This window comes from Sinocyclocheilus grahami, unplaced genomic scaffold (genome assembly GCF_001515645.1).
Source record: "Sinocyclocheilus grahami isolate Dianchi unplaced genomic scaffold, SAMN03320097.WGS_v1.1 scaffold432.1, whole genome shotgun sequence".
Classification (NCBI taxonomy): Eukaryota; Metazoa; Chordata; class Actinopteri; order Cypriniformes; family Cyprinidae; genus Sinocyclocheilus; species Sinocyclocheilus grahami.
In genome coordinates this window covers 748853-763966 of record NW_015505611.1, presented here as the reverse complement: position 1 = coordinate 763966, position 15114 = coordinate 748853, and the positions used below count along the sequence as shown (strand labels likewise).

The window sequence follows — 15114 nt, the reverse complement described above, 5'->3', positions numbered from 1 at the left end:
ACACTTTCAAAAACAATTACAAATTGTATATTCTTTTATATAAAAAATAATACTGCATAATGCACTCAATTTTGTAAGAACTTTATACGAAACAGCTTACATTATGAAAAGTGTTCAAATACTAGATTGTTGTCACTTGACATAATTACTTTAACCAGGCCATTTGAAGGAAAAAAAAAATCACAAGCATTTCTTTGATAGAATCGAGGGCAGGATTTCTCTGGCCTTATGCAAATGCATTAAAGTAGCGGAACCTCTCATGTCACTCTCCACCTCCTCCCTCTCGAAAAACATTAATCTCTCTACGCAGCACCCGCCGACAACTATAGCCAGCACTAGCTACCGCTAATGTGTAAGAGAATTTATGAGTTCCCTCGCTAAATGGATTTAGCCAAGTCAACAGCGGTGGAATTATGACGAGTGCTAAAATGGCAGGAAACGCCGCATGTTACGGGGCAGCCGAGGAGATTCGCATGGGTCATGTTCAGAGGGAACATGCTAATCCCTCCGAGCTCATTAGAACAGGGATGTTTAGCATTCATTCATAGAATTCTCTCACTGACTTGAGTGGTGCTGGGTACCCAGAGAAAAATCTACATGTAAAGTAACATCACACCTCTCCCCAACAAGACACATGCGTTGAGAAACATTCAGTCTGGAGCACAAATGCTGCAAAGTTTATTAAACCCAAGGATGAGTAATAGTACTAGTCATGTTATGGTGTCAATAGTACAGCACACTAATCATCTGACTTCCTGCATATATGTGTGTGTGTGAGAGAGAGAGTCAGTCTCAGGAGACAGGTGACAGGTGTTTCTCTGCCCCTCTGGGCTCTTTCTGTCTGTTTGGGAATAACTGAGAGTCCCTCTGGCTGGTTCATCTGAAGTTTACACTTCCTGTCTTCATACAGACTGACTGAGAACGGCACACGCCAGAAAATCCCAAGCCTTCGATACCTTCATACTTGGCCTGGGATCTGTATCCTTGTATGCAGCAATTTTGATTTTGTTCTTCTTACGCGACACGAGGAAGATTCCGTAAGTTCCAACATGGAATTCTGGAGAACAAAAAGAATATATACAGTGGTGTGAAAAAGTGTTGTCCCCCTTCCTGATTTCTTATTTTTTTGCATGTTTGTCACACTTTAATGTTTCAGATCATCAAACTAATTTAAATATTAGTAAAAGATAACACAAGTGAACACAACATGCAGTTTTTAAATGAAGGTTTTTATTATTAAGGGAAAACAAAATCCAAAACTACATGGCCCTGTGTGAAAAAGTGTTTGCCCCCTAAACCTAATAACTGGTTGGGCCACCCTTAGCAGCAACAACTGCAATCAAGCGTTTGCGATAACTTGCAATGAGTCTGTTACAGCGCTGTGGAGGAATTTTGGTCCACTCATCTATTGCGGAATTGTTGTAATTCAGCCACATTGGAGGTTTTTCGAGCATGAACCGCCTTTTTTTCACACCACTGTATATATATATATATATATATATATATTTAATACATTTGTATTTAGTTTAGAACTATATATATATATATATAAATATATAATTATTTCAATAGAATTAACTATTTTTGAATTAACACATAATATACAATATAGAATTATTTCAAAAATATAAAAGAAATTATAAAATATATTTTATATTATATAAATTTAATTATAATGAATTTTATAATTACAAAATATATCTTACTGCATTTAAATTGAAAGCTTACTATTACTATTAGTTTAGCTCTGGCACAGCTTATCCCCATTTATAGGGCCAATATTGTTTCAAAAACTGCCATAAAAAAGACCAATCATATTGAGATATAGCGACACAACACTAGCCGATAGGGACATTTCCATTAGCTGACCCGAAAGGGTCTTACACTAGCCATACTGTTGAGCCCTGCTTAAACAAACATTACTTTGCTAACTTGATTCATGCTCAGAGCTCCCTGTCTTTCTCTCTGTCCGATTCATCCATATGATGAAGGTCTCACTGCTTCAGCTGTGGCCCATGAAATGCCAACTTCAAACTCGCAGTCCATAAACAAACTCTCTTACTCAAACAAACACACGCGTGGTTGCGTGAAACGTCCTGTGACTGTGTTAACAATACTCTTGCCTGCTAATGGGGGTCATTTGTCTTTCTGGTGATAATGTAAACCAGAACTCTCGAGCCAGGTCTGTACTGTGTGTTTATAGCACTACGTCCATCTCTGACTGAGTTGCGTAACTGCTGTGGGCTCATCCATTCTGGGCTGATCCTCTCCAGCCAACTCAGCCCTCAGGGGGGAGGAGGGGAAATATCCCCCGTGACCCCACAGAACCCCAATCACAACTCCTAAAGGTTAGCAGGAATCTCTGATAACAAAATAGTCACACAAAAAAATAAAATGAAGAGCATGTATAATGTTGCTCAGGCAATGGTCAGTGTTAAAGTAGGCCTCCTTATTAATACTATTACCCCTAGGACCAGACAGAGAGTTTCATGACCTTGCTGCACTAATCGACCATAAGATTACCTACAGTAATCTTGACATACCAACTGACATGCACAAGAAAAAATTTACAAAACAATAATAATAAAAATAAAGCTATCATGAAAGGAAAAATGACAATACAAATATTTTATATATTTGTATAAAAAAAATACAAATATATAAAAATAAAACTGGTCAAATTAAACTCTTAAAAGCACTTGAAATATCAAAAGAGACCAAATGTGCAACTATTAGAAATACAAATGAATGTTGAAAAATTAGGAAGCTTTAACAAACAAATAACAAACAAACAAACAATTATCATGCAACATTAAACAATACTATTGCATTTCTGGCAAATTGGGTATCAATACAAAAATACAAATTTAAGTTGATCTATCAAACAACAAATAAATTAAAGGGGTCATGTGATGCGATTTAAATTTTTCCTTTCTCTTTGGAGTGTTACAAGCTCTTGGTGCATAAAGAAGATCTGTAAAGTTGCAAAGACTAAAGTCTCAAATCCAAAGAGATATTCTTTATAAAAGTTAAGAGTCAACCACACCTACATAACACGCCCCCACATATCTACGTCGCTGTGTGGGAAGATTTGCATAACGCTGCCCAAATGTTCACGCAAAGAAAGAAGGCGTAACTTTTATTCTCACTGTAGCTTTGCTGTTGCCGCCGCCATGTCGTAGACTACAATGCCGGCTGTTCTGACTCACAGACTGTAAGTTTTTATATTTTATATATTTAAAGCGAGGATTTTTTGGGCAGTGTAGAGTAGGGCTTGTTGTTTGTCATTTCTCCGATCACAAATGCAGACGTGGTTTTATGTTTACGCGGCGCGATGCAACGCAACGTGTAAAAAGACAGTATAAGTCATTATAATCCATAATTATGTCCCCACTGGATGCAACGAATGCCTCGTTTATAATGGGTTTTCATGTTTTTAAATCATCGCTCCGGCCTGACAGGGCATCATCACAGTATAGTGAGGGGCGTAACATTTCCGTCTCACGCTTGAGGTATTCGGCCAATCACAACGCACTGGATAGCTGACCAATCACAGCACACCTCGCTTTTCAGACCGATGAGCTTTGTAAAAATTGACGCGTTTCAGAAAGTCGGGGCATAGAGGAGCAACAATAATGTACAGGAAATGTATATGTGGAAAATAATGTGTTTTATGAACCTTAAACCGCATAAACACATTTCATTACACCAAATACACAAAATAATGTTCTTTTTAGCAGCATCATATGACCCCTTTAACAGAACAACTGCAAGGCTGACCAAATGTACAACATGCTCATAAAATAAAAATATTAAGCTGACCAATCATGCAACACTCCAAAATCACAAGCGTTAGACTGGCCAATCGTGCAGCAGTTTATAAAAAATGGATGAACACAAATCTGGCCAGTTTCACACTTTCACACTTAAAACTGTAAAGCTGACTAATTAGGCAACATGTAAAAAATAAAAAAATAATTTGAACTGGCCTATTCTTGCAACAGTTAAAAAAGGGCAACAATCAGACGATACAAACATCATGCTAAATAAATAAATACATACATACAGACATACATAAATACATAAATATTCAAAGCTGCCCAATTGTGCAACACTTTCATAAAATGCAAATATAAAGCTGACCAATACTGCAACAATGCAAAAAAGCTGGCAAAACTTGCAACAGTTATTTAAAAACAAACAAAAACATCTGGCAGATTAATCTGGCCAATTGCACATTTTCAACATTACAACCACAAAGCTGAACAAAATATTATTTAAAAAAATTATTAAATTAATAATAATAAAAAAATAAATCAAACTGTCCAAATCAACCATTCATTAAAAAATTAAACCATTAGAAACAATTCAGCAACAATTCGAAAATACAAATTTTAAACAAACAAAAAATTTATACAAATGCAAAGCTGACCAATTGCCCAAACCATTCATAAAAGGCAAATATAAAGTAGATCAATCATGCAATATTACAAAAAAAATGAAACATTAAGCTAGGCAATTGTGCAACACTTTCAGAAATACTAATGCAATTCTGGCCAATCATACAAGACATAAACAGCCAATCATGCAACATTTAAAACACAACTAGTCAACAAGACTATAAAAAGAAGAAGCCAACATATGATTGCACACCTCTACATCGAGTACCTGAGCATGCAGTGCTGATATACGGCAGGGCTGCTTCAGTTTTTTGTCTCCCAGTGAAAGTGTGTCTGTATCAGGACAAGCTGGATTTCCCTGAATCTCAGAGGAACGCCGCTGGGGAACACCTGGACCTCCCCTCAGAGTGTGTCCTCTCTCTAAAACACACACACACCGCATAACCACCTCCGACCACAACACAGCGGACAGACCTCGCCTAGAAACTCTCTCTTTCTTTCGCTTTCGTCTGAAAAGCCGGCTGGGTGTTGATAGCTCACTCACTCACTCACTCTATAGCTACCGTTTACCAACCCTCCCTTGTTCCCTCCTTCCCTGTATCTCCTCCTCCTGCGCTCTTTATTCTCCAACTACTTTTTTCAGGGTTTTTAATCCCTGCGCTAAATCAGGGAAAGCCCTGACTACCACCACGCTGACTTCCTCTCTCAGCGAATCAAAAAGAGAGGGAAGCAGGATGGAAGGTCTATAAAAAGCTGGCTGCCTAATTCCTTCGGCTGAACGCTTCGAGCCACGCACACAGCTGTGGAAGCAGAGAGTTTGTCAGCATCAGATTAGTTTCTAACTCACTTGTGGAGAGTCGCCGCCCACGTTACCACCACACACTCCTATTAATACACGACTCGGGCCCACACACTTCACACAGCATGGCCGCCCACTCAAAAAAAAAAAAACATAAACATGCTCAGAGACGTGCACAGACGCACACACATAAACACTTGAATCTACCAGGCCAATTACAGCAATTAGCCAGTATTTTGAGATTTACAGTCAGTTTTTCACAACTAAATTTTAAAGGTGACATATCATGAAAAATCTGACTTTTCCAGGTTTTAAGTGCTACAATCAATATATGGTGCATCTACCAACCAAGGAAACGTGAAAAAGATTAACCCAGTAACTTTTGGGAAGCCTTTTTCTGCAAGCGTCTGAGAAAACGAGCGCATCTGATTTCGCTCCCTTGGTGACGTGGCAAAGGGATCTCATTATAATATTACCGCCCCTTAATCTGTAAGTTTCTACCCACGGCACCGTCATTTTGATTTCGCAATCTAATGCCATGGCGAAAGTTTGGGCAAATCATGTGAACTGTTCTGTCTTTAGCCACACAGACGAGCACAGAACACTATTTACAGTCCCAGCCTCAGAGGAGACAAGACAGCAGTGGATTTATTGATTTATTTGCTGTATATTGCTGCAGCCACACAGATCTAAAATAAACATGTGAATTATTTCCCAGCTGTTTACCTTCACAGACGTAACCGACTGTTTTTGTAACTCGTGTGAGTTTTTAATGTAAACTTGTGTGTGAATGAGAACTTAGTTTAGTACTCACATGCTGTGACAGCCGCTTTCTGTCCGTGTGCTTCGGATGTGTGCACTCAAAAAACCATATATCAGAAGTTTAAACTAATATGGTTTAAAACGCATGATTTCAGCACGATAAACATGATAATCAGAACCAAAACAGATGTTTTTTAGCAAGTATGAGCTGTAATGGTGCAGAGAGCATTTAAAGAGACATGCTCTAATACAGCGTGTTTCTGCATCCACTCAAAATAGGCATTTTCAAAATGATATAATAAATGATCTGTGGAGTATTTTGAGCTAAAACTTCACAGTTACATTCTGGGGACCCCTGAGACTTATATTGTATATTGTAAAAAGGGGCATAATATGTCACCTTTAATCTTACCAACACTCATTCAAAATGTACAATTACAACATTTGGATATTATTTGGAGGCTGATTATCCAGTTGTCATTTGATGCCAGAAATCAATACAACGATCGATTATATCAATATTATCAACAAAAATTGGCTAATATTTTGAAATGTAGCTACATAAACATTCATATAATAGTACAACGCTTTTAGATTGTCAACACTGGAGGATTACCAAAAAGTCAGGCGGTTTTCTGAGAACTGTATCAAGATTTATGCTACATTACAATATTAAAATGTCAATATTTTGAGACATTGATAAATAACACATTAAATCAGCTGATATTTCAAAATGGACAACAAAACGTAGATATATTATTATAGGGCTGGTTATTCGGTTGCCAACTGATGTCAATAATCATAACATTGAGACGTACAACATTTTGATATTGTCCACATAGAATATTTGTATATTATATATATATATATATATATATATATATATATATATATATATATATATATATATATATATATATATATATATTAGCATGTATATAATGTTGCAATGCCTTAAGATTATCAATATTGGCCAATTACCACAAAATCAGCCGATATTGTAAAATTTATACTGATTAAGGTTACACTACAATATTGAGTTGCAACTTGCAATATTAAAATGTTACAGGCTGTTAACCATTTAATCAAACAATATTCTCCGATTACTGACATATTTGCTATTCAGTCAAAATTAGTAATGACAAGGCATTGAAATAATTATCACTGGCTTTAAAAAAAAAAAAGTTAATGTTTACATAATGTATATTGATGATCAATGATGATCAATTTCCACCAATAACCAAATGAAAATCTGGGATTTAAATAAACATTTTTGGTATATTATGATATTAAAATTACGATATTTAGAAGTAACAGGCTGTTAAACCACTAAATTAACAATATTTTGAGATTACTAACAAATTGGCTGTTTGCTGTTTGATTAATACTTTTCCAATTAACAATCATATTTATCTAACATTATCTTTTTAGATCTTCAACATCAGCCAATAACCATATAATTAGGCTGTATAGAGATGTGTTACATCGAAACATCTTAAGATTATCACCATAAACTGATACCGATACTTACCAATTTCATTCAAATATGTTGAGATTTACATTGTAATATAATCATACTGACTTACTGACATACTGCCTCAATGACAACGATAATGAATTTTGAATAAATATTATATAAAATAAGCATAAGGGCACTGTGTACATCTCACTTCCTAAGATTACATGGCATGTTATATGAAAAATGTGAGTTATATATCAGTGTTGGGCAATGAGAAACTCATATTGTTAACCACATTTAAGTATCACAACACACAAATGCCTCTATACAGGCTATGTAAAAGAACTAAAAGTCCCCCCCCCAAAAAAACATGGCCGGTCATAATCATAACATGTTCCTGTCATCTGCTGTGGTAAACTACGCCCACACACATATAGAAATAGAGGACCGCGGTCCCACACCTGTGTACTAGATACTAACACACCGGAAAGCGTGCAAACACACACAAACTCAGGCTTACCTACACAGCTGTCTGTGAATCTCTGGTTAACACCTGCTAGATCTGCGTGTTATGGGTGGATGAGCACATGGAAATAGAGTTAGTCATCATACACCTAGACTTACACACACTTACACACCTCAGGCGCAGTTAGTCAGAGCCCAGCGGTTCTCACGCTCAGAGCACACAAAAGCACACACACTTTCACAACCTATATAAACAAGCCCTCACACATTCACAAACAGACTCATAAATGCTAAAAACCCCTAAAATACTGAATGAAAGCTAGAAATGAATACAAAGGCTAGGCTGTGAATAGCATTATATATATATATATATATATATATATATATATATATATATATATATATATATATATATATATATATATATATTAGCATGTATATAATGTTGCAATGCCTTAAGATTATCAATATTGGCCAATTACCACAAAATCAGCCGATATTGTAAAATTTATACTGATTAAGGTTACACTACAATATTGAGTTGCAACTTGCAATATTAAAATGTTACAGGCTGTTAACCATTTAATCAAACAATATTCTCCGATTACTGACATATTTGCTATTCAGTCAAAATTAGTAATGACAAGGCATTGAAATAATTATCACTGGCTTTAAAAAAAAAAAAGTTAATGTTTACATAATGTATATTGATGATCAATGATGATCAATTTCCACCAATAACCAAATGAAAATCTGGGATTTAAATAAACATTTTTGGTATATTATGATATTAAAATTACGATATTTAGAAGTAACAGGCTGTTAAACCACTAAATTAACAATATTTTGAGATTACTAACAAATTGGCTGTTTGCTGTTTGATTAATACTTTTCCAATTAACAATCATATTTATCTAACATTATCTTTTTAGATCTTCAACATCAGCCAATAACCATATAATTAGGCTGTATAGAGATGTGTTACATCGAAACATCTTAAGATTATCACCATAAACTGATACCGATACTTACCAATTTCATTCAAATATGTTGAGATTTACATTGTAATATAATCATACTGACTTACTGACATACTGCCTCAATGACAACGATAATGAATTTTGAATAAATATTATATAAAATAAGCATAAGGGCACTGTGTACATCTCACTTCCTAAGATTACATGGCATGTTATATGAAAAATGTGAGTTATATATCAGTGTTGGGCAATGAGAAACTCATATTGTTAACCACATTTAAGTATCACAACACACAAATGCCTCTATACAGGCTATGTAAAAGAACTAAAAGTCCCCCCCCCAAAAAAACATGGCCGGTCATAATCATAACATGTTCCTGTCATCTGCTGTGGTAAACTACGCCCACACACATATAGAAATAGAGGACCGCGGTCCCACACCTGTGTACTAGATACTAACACACCGGAAAGCGTGCAAACACACACAAACTCAGGCTTACCTACACAGCTGTCTGTGAATCTCTGGTTAACACCTGCTAGATCTGCGTGTTATGGGTGGATGAGCACATGGAAATAGAGTTAGTCATCATACACCTAGACTTACACACACTTACACACCTCAGGCGCAGTTAGTCAGAGCCCAGCGGTTCTCACGCTCAGAGCACACAAAAGCACACACACTTTCACAACCTATATAAACAAGCCCTCACACATTCACAAACAGACTCATAAATGCTAAAAACCCCTAAAATACTGAATGAAAGCTAGAAATGAATACAAAGGCTAGGCTGTGAATAGCATCCTATCACACAGCTTGTCTGGTTTTTGTAGTATGCAAGTATGCATTATGCAAATCACAATAATTTTGTGCAGTACCGTATATCCACTGAACCCACAATGCAACACACTAGACCTGACCGTCAATCTCCAGGTGTTCCAATTAACCATAAACAACATTAACCAATTTTTACTCATGTGATCAGACATTTTTACACAAAATTGTTTATTTGTTAGAAGATAACTGAAGGGCTAAATTAAACATGCAAAATACAGAGGTCATGTGACTTGTTTAAAATTGTATCTTTGCATAATGCTTCATTCAAATTTGTAGTTTCAAAAGAAGTCTTTTATGCTCACTAAGGCTACATTTAATTTTTTTAAAATACAGTAAAAGCAGGCATATTGTGAAATATTTTTAAGACTTAAAGTAACTGTTTTCTATTTGAATATATTTTAAAATGCAATTTATTCCTACTGAATTTTCAGCATCATTACTCCAGTCTTCAGTGTCACATGATCCTTCAGGAATCATTCTAATATGCTGATTTGCTGCTCAAGAAAAAGTTATTATTATCAATGTTGAAAACAACTGTGCTGCTTAATATTTTTGAGCAAACCGTGAAACATTTCTTTCAGAATTCTCTATTTGAAAAACGTTTCAAATAAAAAAAAAATTTTATATGCCATTTTTAATGGCAGTACATAAAAAGTGTCTAACATAAATTGCACAATACTCTAGTATTCCATTGCAAACACAGATGAAATCTTCATTCTGTCAGTCGCTCACAGATCTGTCTGGGTATCACCCGTTTGTTCTCCCAAAAGGAAATGCGTGGTTTACAACTAATTTGTTTCTAATTTGTGGATCTATGAAAGGGAAAGTAGAGGGAAGACTCAGAGGAGATTCACAGGAATGCTCAAACCCCCCCCCATCTGCAGAATTCCCATGGCAACAGCTGCTGAAGGAACGGCCCCTGTTATGCAACAAGATGAGCTCTGCCAGAGGGCAAATGAGAGCACGCATGAACCACAACCATCTCCTGGTTGGCATAGGTGGAGTTTCACTTTTATGCTTGGGGGGCCAGGGCACCCACTGGCAGACGAGCCACGAACACTTTTTTATATGTTCTACATTTCATATATTTACATTTATATAACATATATTCGACATTAAAAATACATTTAAAAAAATTAAAAACAGAAAAACATACCTAATGTAGAAAAGCCGCCTTTTTCAAAATTGCGTAGATGACCACTGTCTTTCTTTCACTATCTCTTCTCTTCTGATAGTTTTTCAGTCAAATCGTTCTCTATGTGCAGTAAAGAAAGATCTGAGAATCTGTCCTGTGCCACTGAAGATCGGAGCCAGATTCTCCTCATAACTGAGAAACTTTCTGATATAGCCGAACCAATGGGCATCGTGAGTGCAAACTGCAGTAGTCTGAAAAAGTTTGGATATTTGTCCTTCCGTAGCCTACTTCATCTTTAAGTTTCTCAAGAGTAATCGGCGATGCGATCACACATTTCACAAGATCCACTTCATCTGTCATAAGCCGAGGGTGAATCTTAAAGGGGTCATATGATGCGTTTTAAATTTTTCCTTTCTCTTTGGAGTGTTACAAGCCCTTGGTGCATAAAGAAGATCTGTAAAGTTGCAAAGACTAAAGTCTCAAATCCAAAGAGATATTCTTTATAAAAGTTAAGAGTCAGCCACACCTACATAAAACGGCTCGTTCTAACACGCCCCCACATACCTACGTCGCTCTGTGGGAAAATTTGCATAACGCCGCCCAAATGTTCATGCAAAGAAAGAAGGTGTAACTTTTATTCTCACTGTAGTTTTGTTGTTTCTGCCGCCATGTCGTAAAGACGCCGTGTGCTTCGTTGTGAAAGCGAAACTACTTTGTTTGGTCTTCCAAAAGAGGACGATATCTGCTTCGTCATGCCTAGAGCTGATCCGTGGTGGTCGATGAGGAAATACTACAACTTTGCGCTGTCGATCGCCAGATCGGCTTTTAACCGTGGACGAAGCGGAGTCCAGCCCGGAGTCGTCACATGTCCTTCCGGATGCTCCTTCGTCGAAATCGCCGGCCGCGCCGTTCTCAAGCCCGCCGCCTCTGCTCACTCTAACCCTCCTGCCGTTCCTCACGCTAGCCCCCGGCCTCTGCTCACTGTAGGCCTCTCATCGCTCCGGCCTGACAGGGCATCATCACAATATGGCAAGGGGTGTAACATTTCCGTCTCACGCTTGAGGTATTCGGCCAATCACAACGCACTGGATAGCTGGCCAATCACAGCACACCTTGCTTTTTCAGACCGATGAGCTTTGTAAAAATCGACGCGTTTCAGAAGGCGGGGCATAGAGGAGAAACAATAATGTACAGTATGTGGAAAATAATGTGTTTTCTGAACCTTAAACCGCATAAACACATTTCATTACACCAAACACACAAAATACTGTTCTTTTTAGCAACATCATATGACCCCTTTAAGGCTTAAACTGAATACTGCATCACACGCCACACTCAAGGCCATCGCTTCAAATCGCCTGCGCAATTCAGCCAGAAATGTGTGTGTCCACCACATTTTTATTAGGGGGTTTATAAAAAAACAACGAATATTTGTTAACTTTCTAAAGCGGGAAAATAACGAAAAGAGAATCCTCTCATGTATTCTCAAGTTGAGAATCATGAGTCGCAACTCGCGAGGATATGGGGCTTAAATAATTAATTTAGCCTAAAACACACTTATTCTAACCACTAAAATAACAAGATAATACAAATAAAACGAGAAAAAGTGAATTCTCTGATTTTGCTATTTTATTCATAGCTCAGACAAAATCATTATTTACATTATTTACTAAACTCCGCCTATGTCTCCTGCTTCACATCAATCCACCTCTTCCCCATTCATCCCTCTCTGCCAATCATTTCCTTTGTCTGACTTTCATTTTTTACATACATCCATTCATCCCAGCTCACTCTCTCAGTATGTTCACGGCAGAATGGTTTAACCCTTTCCTGCTCATAATCTCTCCCCATTCATCTGGTTTTTGCATTCACATTTTCACGTGCCTCTTTAGCTCTCGTTCAGCAATCAATCTCGGCTCCTTCTGTGAGCGCAACTTATTCCCAAGCGCGCCCTGACGGTAATTTCTCTACAGAAATCAATACTGAGCATTATTATATTTCACAACCTCTTCGATTTAAATCATCTGTGCCTCTCAAATCATTTAGTCCACTCTCTTTATCATAATAAACCAGAAATATAATTATGATGTCATCACATAATCATCTTTGGGCTTTCAAAGGATTTTTCTCTCTATTCTGGGTTAAAAGGAATATCAGAGTTCCTACACCTTTTGATCAACACAACAACAACAAAAATCTATAGATATAATCAAATCCCACCCTACAGTCTTTTCCTCTGTATATCTGAAATAAGTCAATTAGTTGGGAATGACAATTTACATCGACTTTAATGCAGAGTTGTTATTATTATCATGAAGAAACTAAAAGTAAAATTACACTTTTCAAGTGAAATTAAGCTGAAATAAAATATAAAATTGTTAAATATGACTATAAGGCATAAAGATATTAAGATATTATAAACATTAACATCATGATTTTCTTTAAAGCTGCTTTAAAAAAGTGTATTGTGAAAAGCGATATACAAATAAATTTGACTTGAATTTTGACTTAAATATTAGATGAATAAACAAAAATCTGAAATATTGCAACTAACTGAAATAATAAGTTGAAACACTAAAATTAATAACTGGAAATAAATAACTAAAACCGAAAAAAAATGGAGATAAAAATAAATAAAATATAATAGTAATATTTAAAATAACTAATGAAAATGACAAAAGCACACAACAAAATAAAAATAAAAAATTTAAAATAAAGGCTAATAATATAAATGCTAATTCACAATATAAATAAATTTATAATAGTATATACCTGTAAATGGCACTGAAACAACACTGCTTCAAAAAACTGACTGTTTACGGTCTTAACAATAATAAATATACTTATTTTAGTTTTATATATATGGATGGATATAACCATAGCTGGGTGGGTGGGGAAAAAAATAATAAAATAATATTAACCAATAACATCAGCACCCACTTTTCATGATCCAATAAAATTCCAATGGGCAAAATGAAGCCCCGCCCTACATTTTTTCCCTCTAAACATTCCTTTTCACTCAGATGCTAAATGCACTGTGAATGCGCTTTCATGTTCAAAGGTATTGTGGACATGCAGTTTACAGTGTATGTCTGCCTACACAATCAATACTAACATCACCCCCATAAACTCCTGACCCTGCAGTGAACAGCACGAGTTTCCCACAGCACCGCCGATCTGAAACATACTTCAAACGCACCATCAGTGGACCGACATCCATCGTCTCCACAGACACCTTTGATTGGACAAGATCTGGCTGGCAGCCTCACATCATCCACAAGGTGCTTCACTTTCATAATAATGTGCTGAATCTCATTTGCATGTAAAACACTTCACTTGTCTGAAAAGCACTTCACAAACGCAATGGTTCATTCAGTGCTCGCTCATATGGTTATTTGCCTTTCCGAGCTCTAACTCTAAATGTTCTGTGATTTCTCCTGCCTAAACCTGCAGGTGGATCTAAAGTGATCGCACTGACCTGAAATCAGGTGTTAATGTGCTGCAAAAGATATTTTGGAATCAACCTGCAATACAACTACAACAATAACAACAAAACAATTTATGCAAGTGCATAAAGCATAAATCATTTACTAGCTTGTCATGTAAAATGCTAATTCATTCATTAATGATAAATAATACATTTTAATATGCAAACCTGCAATAGGTGTAGAAACAATTTTCACTCCGAAATTGCTAGAAAATGTCCCAATTAATTACCAAGAAATGGCAAGTAACACACTGCATTGAAAGTTAAATATTGAAGTAGGAAAATTCTTGAGAGAAATAGTATTAAATAGTAAAAAAAATAATAATAATTGTATTTAGTTTTATAGGAAAACAATAGGCCTACAGGTCTATAGTATGCAGGTGTGAAATGGAGAAATGGTCAAAAGCACCATGTATTCATTAAAGGTGGCACTTAATATAAAAGCTGGATGTTTCTGAATCAGTTATTTGTATGTGATATTATATGACTTTTTTAAGACAATCCGAGTTGAAAATAACACAATTCACTCAGCTTTGAAGGACAAGGACAAAGCCAAGGCTGAAATCAGAAAGAGAGAGAGAGAGAGAGAGAGAGAGAGAGTGAGTGTGTGTGTGTGAGTGAGAGAGAGAGCGAGAGAGAGAGAGAGAGGGTGAGATCACAGGGGAGTCAGCTGTCGTAACCGCGGCTTGTGTACTGCGTCATTATTGTGTCTGTTCCCCTTTTGGGCTTGAACTGATGGTAAAACTAATGACATTATTTACTGTCTTTACATTTATTTTGAAAGATGAAGCT

At 36.3% G+C, this 15114-nt stretch overlaps 1 protein-coding gene across 1 annotated transcript in view; it reads right to left on the bottom strand.

The window, feature by feature from the left end:
- Positions 1-15114, bottom strand: part of LOC107551758 (zinc finger protein 40-like) — a 57863-nt gene that overhangs the window by 21403 nt on the left and 21346 nt on the right. The window lies entirely within an intron of this gene.